General features: G+C 43.1%; 1 long non-coding RNA gene across 1 annotated transcript; it reads right to left on the bottom strand.

Moving 5' to 3' along the window:
• Positions 1-437: 437 nt before the first annotated feature.
• Positions 438-8,406, bottom strand: LOC112533365. The gene is made up of 3 exons (XR_003077452.3): positions 8,232-8,406; positions 2,131-2,510; positions 438-2,039 (listed from the first exon to the last, which is right to left on the bottom strand). It is a non-coding gene; the product is annotated as an uncharacterized LOC112533365 (long non-coding RNA).
• Between the last annotated feature and the right edge of the window lie 383 nt (positions 8,407-8,789).

The raw sequence follows: 8,789 nt of genomic DNA, 5'->3' as shown, positions 1-8,789 counted from the left end.
TTCTTCAGTTGTCTTTATTTTGTGAAGAATTAATGCTAGAAGACAATTCTAGAACAACAACAAAGAAAAGCATTACTCATATGGTAGATATGATTTAAATACAGAAATTCCATCAGGTCTTAACTACAAAGAAATTACTGAGAAGATTCTAGACGTATTGTCTGGTTAATTTATTTGTATCAAAATAATGTTTTGAAGATCAACAAGAGCTGAGGCCATACTGCCCACAAACAGTGAGTGCATCTTTTTGGAAGCCTCAGGGACCATTCCCAGCAGCATTTGCAGGGGGAGCAGACCTGCCTATTCCTCTTAGGGCTCATTGACTAATGGTCTGATTTTCTTTGGTCTGATTTTCTTTGGTTGTTTTATGGAGCACAGTTCCTCCCTCTGTATGTGTTTAATGGTATGATTAACAAAACTTTTCTTCCTTAATGCAGTAAGGCTCTTCTCTACCAGTCTACTTTTCTGTTTGGGTTTTATGTCAGTTGTACAGAAAAGGAGAGGGAATACAGAATATGATGAATTCATGAAAATCACTAACCAGATTGAATTCTGGGTGAGGGCCTCCCAAACCTCTTTCAGATGGAGCCTGGTGCTGGGCTTGGCAAGCTGCTCTGTGTTTGAAGGCGCCATCCAGCAAGCCTTGAGCAGCCAAACCTGCACCGTGTGGCAGTCACTGGAGATGCTGGTCAGGTTTTCAGCTCTGAAGAAAACCCTGAAGTTTGCTTTCACTCTAAATGAAAAATACATACATACATCAGAATTTTCCTGTAACCAAGGTTTTTGTTTTTATTTGGTTTGGGAACGTGGGAGTGTTTCTTTTCACTCATAGTGGATCGTGTAGTTCTGATACAGCACTAACTTTTGTTTCAATAAAAGGAAAACAGCTATAGTCTAGTACTTATCCTGTTATTACAGCTAATATTCTCCTGTATCAAAGTCCAAGTGAAACAGCTTCAAGCTATTATGAAGCAAAGCATTTTGACACAATAGAGAAATGAGTAAGCCAAAATGATTCTCTTCAGATTTCAAAAACTTCATCCAAAGCCGGGCAAGCATTTCCAAGGCAGAAAATGCTCCTTTGGAAATGCGTTATTTATTCCCACCAAATCACAGCCTTCTTTTGCAAGCACAGCCTTGAGGAAGGGATCCATGTTTCTCAGGCTCTTTCTTCTCTGACATCTGCTGGGGAAGAAGCAGTGAGTGATGCTCCGCTGCTCCAGAAGCTGCAGCCCCAGCAGGGATGGCCCAAGGGACCGAGCAACAGGCTTCGTGTTCTCAGACGTTGGCTCTGTGACGGAGGTGAGACGACTTGGAAAATAATAATGAGGTTTAATCTAATTGAAAGTACTTTCTTTACCTTTGGAAAGGCTCAGGTCCCAGCTCAGCCGATGACCTTCAAGATCTGGGGTGGGAATTCCAGCAGTACTGACAATCATGACATAAATTATCCTCCCCGAATACAGAGCAATCACTACAGTTAATACATTTCACTAGTTAAATTTACTTTATTGTATTCCACACAGCCCTATTTACACTTTAAGACCCAATTTGTTCCTGTCTATTAGAATACACATTGATTTTGTCAGTTTTAGAGTGCTGCAGAGCAATAGTGAGGTGAAATTCTTAGATTTAGGCTCTTACAGCAGTATTTACACCTGAAAGCAAGCCCAGCTCTCTACTGCTGGATCTGCAGGACTGAAATATTCAACTGCCACTGCAGGTCAATTTTATAGTAGTTAATAAAATCCAGAACAGCATAAAAAGTGGCATGTAAGGAGATGGCACTCAGTCTAGGCTCTGACCATTCATTTCCTAAGCCTTCTTGTAAGGGACCCATTACTTTTTTTCAATATTTCACTATCAGAAGGGGATTACGGTGTGATTCTTCAGCTTTCGTTCCCCAGTGGTGATGCAGCAGTGTGAACAGTGCTTCGAAACATCATGTCTGAAAGTGTTGCGTTGGTGAGTACTTTCACTTGCCATTCTCATTCACCGTCATCAACAGTTACTGCTGTTTCCAATGAGAGATTCTGGAACTGAGACAAACTCAAAAATTCAAGTTTTTTTTTTAAGCCCAACATCCTTTAGAAACAGAAGTCGAGAAAATAAACTTAGCCCAAAACTTACCTAAATTCTTAAAGGCAGTGTCTCCGACATAGAAAAGGGAATTTATTTCTATCTTCATTCTCTTCTCAATTGACTTGACAGAGTAACTGTTGGGAAATCTCACTGTAATTGTAACGGAAGAGCATCCACCAGCAGCATCAGGGACCACTGGATTGTGGTCTTTGCCTATGGGGAGATCGTTGACTGGGAGTGAAGTATGGAAACCACAGCCATGCTTCCTTCTGGGTTTTGTTAGCAGTTCAACACCTTTGCCAGATGCAGAGACTGTTTTTTGGATAATGATCTTACTCACTGAAATAACGATCAACATCTCTGCTCAACAACAGGCACCTCAGAGGGACAGAACTATACCCAGGTGTGAAACTTCCAGCTGAAAAGAACTGAAAGGGAATAAAATGGCTGAAATATATGGCATTTTGTCTAGTTTTAAAAACACAGAGTTTTTGGAAATGTAAAGCATTTTATCACAACACTTTCAAAGTATTATTTGAGGCTTCATTTGAAAGAATAGCTGTTCTACTTTTAAAATATGGCTCGATTTTCTACCGAAGGAAAATCTTTAAACTGTTTACAGTGAATCAGAGCTTTTCATCTGAAGCCAAACAAAAAGAGTCAGGTATACGCAAACAATGTTTTCATTTACTTGTTTCATCTATTGGTTATTCTCATTTCAAACCTGAGCTTTGTCCTGAGCATGAAGAATGCATGCAGTGTCCCAATTCCACCTGAGGGTTTTAAACAGGGCACAGGGCAATTGCACTTGCTTTCTGAGGGAAAATAAAAAGGTGTGACAAACATCTAAAATTAGAGATCTGCCTGGGAAAAACAGAGACAAAAACAAAGGCAGACATCACCTCATTTCTCTTCCTATGAGTGTTGGGAGCTCTGCATTGACAGCCAATTTTAAATCTTTCCTTTCAAGCAGCCCAGGTCCCTCAGTTCCTTGGACCCTGGTTCTGTTAGAGCTGTGCTCACCATGTCTTGCATGCAGTGCAGAGGTCATCAAGCTCCATGTAAAAGTAAAAACAACAGGTGTGATACAGGTACTGGAATATACCTAACTGATGGATCTATGGTTGGACTAGATGATCTTATTGGTCGTTCCATCCTCAATGATTCTGTGATTCAGTGATTGGCATACACCAGCATATGGCACCAATTTCTTCTTTAGAATATAGTAACAGGCTCGCTTGGCTATACTAGAAGGGATATTTGCATACTTGAGGGCAGTATTTGGCAGCATATTACAGTTTCTATGGAAATACATGTTTTTGTTTGCTTGCTATCTGAAATATAATGGCAGACATGGCAAATTCCACACTAGAGGCTCGGTGCTATAGATGACAGCATGGCTGTGTAATGCTATGTCCCATGGAAAGCTTTCTTGTGTGATAGAAAGGCTCAAGGTTGACCAGTTTGAAGTACAAAGGAAAACTAATGAGCCTTTGGACAGCTGAATGCTTGCAGTTGCTATCACACAGCTTTTCCTTTCCCTAAATGTAAAGATTTACGTTTCTGTAGAGGTTCTGACCACATCAGTTTGTAACATTGATGAGATATTAAAAATAAGGGGGGAAAAAAGTGAGTAAGAAAAATGACCAAAAAGAAGTGAAGTGCCAATGATGTTAAATCCAATAAAGACATTCTGTGTTCAAGTAATGTTTGGATCTCACACCTCAGAAAAAAACTCATTGTTGTGTATGACCCAAACTTCCACAGAGACATTGGTGACGTCCAAGGTAAAATACCTATTGAAACCCACAACACTAATGTGGATTTAAACTAATCCCATTGAAATGCACAGAAGATGGCAATTCATACCCAGAGTCGGCAAAGCAACTCAGCTTTCCAGGGTGTATGGAAACGTCTGTGTGAGCACAGCCCACAGAAGCCGCTTTGCTAATGAAAATGGAGTTGCAAGAAGAAAAAAAAAATATATATATATATTCTGAAGGATGCTGGCTGTAAAAATAAATCCCATGTAGGAAGCTTCACTGACAGAATAAAATAATTGTCACAGATGACTCTTCTGCACTATCAACATGAAAAAACACTTGAAATAAAAGGAAACCTCAGCTCAGCTCCCAGCTCCTCTCTGGAAATAGCAGCAACAGTGCATTTTAATCTCAGAGATAATTGCATGGGAGAAAGAAAAAATAGGGGCCCCTCCCTAAGTTGTTGCAAAACCTGGTAAAGCAACAAGGTTATCAATTCTGGGTTTTATATTGCATAGGTCAGTGCGTGGATCTGACCCTGAGGGCTGCAGTTCCTGCTGAGCTGTGGGTCCTGGGGGCATTTCCTAACCAAGGGATGGAAGGGGTGTGCCTCTGTGATGTGCCTCAAAGGGAACGCAGAATGCCCTATCTGAGCTGGAAAAGTAAACTCTTTGTTGATAGACACAGCAAGCAAAAATATTACACAAATTTCATCCTCAGAATTAGAACTCTGATTTGTTCTATTATTTTTAGGGTTTTTTTTCCTACTGTCTGTATGAGGAAGAACTATTTACATGAAGGAGAATTTGCAACAGATTTAAAAATAAATCCATTGCGTATGTGTGCTGGTAACACTGAAAATACACCCCTGGAGTAGTATCTGGAGAACATCTGAGCGGCCCATCAGCAGTGACGTGGTAATGGCAACGCTGTCCTTCATCCCTGCATCCTCAGTCTGTGATGCCACTTGTGTCCAGAATACAGCAGCATGCATCAGCATCAGTACAACAAAGAGCATTCCACTCTAAGCAGATGCTTAAAGTTACATTCATATCAGCAGGACATAGGCAGCTGCTTAAACGCTTTGTTGAACAGGAATAGACTTAAGGAGGCACTTACACGCTTTGTTCCATCAGGACATAAACTAGCTCTGAAGCAAATCAATGAGTTTTCCCTTTCTATGTGCCCATGTGTAAAACATACAGCCAAAGTGAACGCTAAATCAGAGCCTACTTTCTGCCTCAGTCTAAGTCAATTCTTGTTTGCTCCAGACTCCACTCCTGCCAGATATTTCTCATTTCAGCTCTGCTAACAGGCATAGCAGGCTCAGCCTCCACATCTTTAATGAACTTATTTTGATGGACAGAATGGAACACGCTCTGCATGCTCCGCACAGAGAAAAAGGTATGCAGAACCCATCAACAACCACCATGCTGGTTCGCCATGGAGAGCTGAATAAAGCAACACAGGTGGAGAAATTAGAAACATTAATCTGCCTCTAGATCCAGACTTCCACCAGTCTGAAAAGGAAGGTCTCCAAATTATATAGAAGTGCACCTAGGAATAACAGTAAATCAGCTCCCACCCCTTCTGTATTTCAGCCCAGTTGGCTGTAGGTTTACACAGAGGCACCCATCGGGTTTGCTGCGGCTGAGGCTTTGTCAGCATTACCGTTATTAAATCCTGTTTTCATAGTTTTATAACTTGCCTGCGAAAATTTACTCCAGGCTCAGGGCTGACATTTAAAGTGTCAGCTAAGAAGAGATTAATTCCTGAAGTCTATTCCTGAATGTGCATGGCTATTGGTTGTTTTTTTTTGTTGTTGTTTTTTTTTAAGTTGTATAAAAATAAGAGGAATTGGAAGTTGATGGGTTGGACTGTTTTCCCAAGTAATAAATACTTCCAGCACCCCTGCTTCTCAGGGAACTTTCTAGTGTTACTTTTATTTAAGGCAGAGATGTTCTTGCTCCCTAGGGGCTCGGCCAAACCCAACTCATTGCTTCAGTTGAGCCAAACTCACAGAGAAAATGTGCAGCCTCACAGGAGCGTGATGCTAAAGCAGCACCTCCAATACCACCTGGTCTCACTGTCATGGAATCATTAAGGTTGGAAAAGACAACTAAGGTCTTCAAGTCCAACCATCAACCCATCCCCACCATGGCCACCAGCCACATCCCTCAGTGTCCTTGCCATGTGCCCTGCACACTCACAGCATGCCTGTTGGGTACATTCCTACATCTCAACATCTTCCTGCCCTCAACTCTTCAACATTTCTACTTGATGTAAATTGAAACCCATTCTTTACGGAGACCTCCCTTCCTTCTAGGAGTGCTGCACTCCTTGGTGTTGCTCAGGAGTGAACTAATTTGGCCGAGGCCGCTCTAAATGACAAACTAAGTTTTTCTCTAGTGGGCATTTAAACTTTTGAAAAAGCAGAATGATTGTGAAGACAGTTTAGAGCCAAACGTCTGGCAGGCATTGCATTTGTCACTAGGGAGACAAGGGCCATCAATCTAACTAAATTGCTGTGTCTATATGAAATACTTGGCAATAATCAGGAAGTGGAAAAAAACAGAAAACAAGCACAAATTGTAGGCTTTGCACCCCCCAGCCTTGCAGGACTGAAAATGAGCATTTTTTGCAGCTTTCCCTCTGCCGATTTGGGCTGTGTGCTGGTGGTGCCAGGTGACGTTTGCTATCTGCCTAAGTAGCAGCTTGCACAGAGGCAAGGAGTGTTGCCACACAGAGCCCAGAGGGACCTTTCTGAGCCCATCAGGGAGGGCGTCACTTGCTAACAGAGCAGTAGCCATGATGGCCACTTGCAAAACTTTTGCACAAGCCCCCAGAAAGTGCAGGACCCGCTCCGAAAATCCTCCTGCCCAGGCAGACGAGGAAATAAGCAGTAAAATATTTTGCTCTCTTGGTGCACCCAATCTGCTCATCATTCACCCCTCCGCTCATTGCTGCTGGTCAGACTGCTCCCAGCTGGGTCAGAGCACCCAGCCCTGATGTGAAGCAGCTGCAGAGATCCCAGGGCAGTTTGCTGTGCTGAGTCAGCACCAGACTGGCTTTTATTGGTGGCAGGTGGATATGGCTCCTGCTGCTTTTGTCTCCTCCTCCCTTGCTTTGTTGAATGCAGTCTCATTTCAGGTAAGCATGCGTGGTTTCTGTGTGTTTATTTTTTGTTCTCTTCTCATTCTAAGTACTCACAGTGATTAGATTTGGGTTACTTGGAGGGTTTTTAACTGAAATACAGCTTTCCCCCAGCCTTCTTTTACAACGATACATCCCATCCCTACCCTCTCCCTCAAACTGCCAATCTGATTTGTAAGTGATATCAATAGTTTCCTTACACTGCTTTTGTCTTACTTTGTAAATCATATTCCCTTTGTGCCATGCTGTCAAACGCTTCCCTGAAATCATGATGGATGATGTCCTCTATTACATACTTATCAAGCAATGCCCTGATGTACTCAGAGTATTCAAACACATTTGTCAGGCTCAAGCCTTCCCCCATGAATGCAGCAGTCACTCAGCAGGTCCTGCTGATATCTGCTCCAGGCTTGGAGGACATCAATTCTGCTGCAGACTTCAGGTGTTTTTGGTGTCTGTTATGTATCATTGCGTGGGATTCCATTCCTCAGACAGCAAGAAAACAATCAGTGAGACATACTCAGAGGGACAGCATTCTTTAAAAAAGAAACAAGGACAAGCCCTCAAGTGTCAAACACTGTTTTTTCTTATTTTTGGAAGAGATAAATTACCCTTTCCATCACCCAAGCGGTCCTTTCCACCTGGAAGGATTGGATGTGAACATCTCACAGGTACTAAAGACAGTGTGTTCCCCAGACAGTGTGCAACACCTGTAGATATCAGCAACTCAGTGTGAGAAGGCACATCTTTGGCTGGATGATGAGCTCCATGAGAGACCAGCAGGGAAGGGGTTAAGAGGAGCAGCTCTGATCTGATGAACAGTATGGCTGGAAAGACTCAAAGGCCCTGTAACACGTGGGCTGGCATATGTAGTCTCCTCATGTGGTTGGGTGGGTTGCACTGTGAGTGATGATGCACTGGCATGTAGAAGCCACTGCAGACATCAGAAGTGCCATCTGTACTGTTGTGTGACAACTGTCCCTTGTCGGAGTCTGTCCCACATGCGCTTCCCGAACCTGCCCATGTTGCTTAGGTTGTTATCCCTCCCCAGAAATGCTTACCTAATCTGCTCTTAAAATCAGAGCAGAAATGCAGCCTTGCAGTGTTTTTCTATTCCTTTTCTTAGAAGAAGGAAATCTGGCCCACTTGCAGGGATCACAGCACAGACCCAGAACATTTCAAATCCCTTACAAAATAACTGCCAGTGCCCTGTTTCCTACCTGCCAGACTCACCTGAATTTCTTCAGCAGGTTGGCTTATCTGATTAGGTACAATGAGGTCAAGGAAAATCAAAGCCGTGTATTCACTGTAGCTTCCTGGGAGCTCTCAGCTGGTGCTGAGCAGGAGAAAAGGTTCTCTCCATTCTTCCAGAGAGGGGAACTGGAATGCCATCCCCGAGCTCTGTGGGAAGAGGGCAGTGGAGATGTTGTCAGTCAGGGATATGTCCTCCAGGACGGCTTTTGGTGACGCTGGCAGGAAGAGCTCCTGGGTACTGCCTCTGACCAAAGGTTTGGTGCTTTGTCCATCTGTTTCTTGCCTGCAGCAAACACAAGGCATAAGAAACGTATGGTAGCATAGTCCACGCTGACTGCTTGTCAAGTCCAGCATTATTTTTATTTGAAACAGATAAATACATACCCAGGCCCTCCACCCTGCAGGGAAAGGTACCCTGACACCATTCATGCTGTCTACAGCAACTTCCAAAAGAAGCTCTTACATGCAGCACAGCATGCCTAGAAATGTCAGGCACATAGATCAGGTGTATGTGGGACTGCCCAACCTCCAGGCTAC

This window comes from Gallus gallus, chromosome 12, assembly GCF_016699485.2.
Source record: "Gallus gallus isolate bGalGal1 chromosome 12, bGalGal1.mat.broiler.GRCg7b, whole genome shotgun sequence".
In the NCBI taxonomy this organism is placed as follows: Eukaryota; Metazoa; Chordata; class Aves; order Galliformes; family Phasianidae; genus Gallus; species Gallus gallus.
Note: the sequence above shows the minus strand (reverse complement) of the source record. Positions and strands in the feature narration are given on the sequence as shown.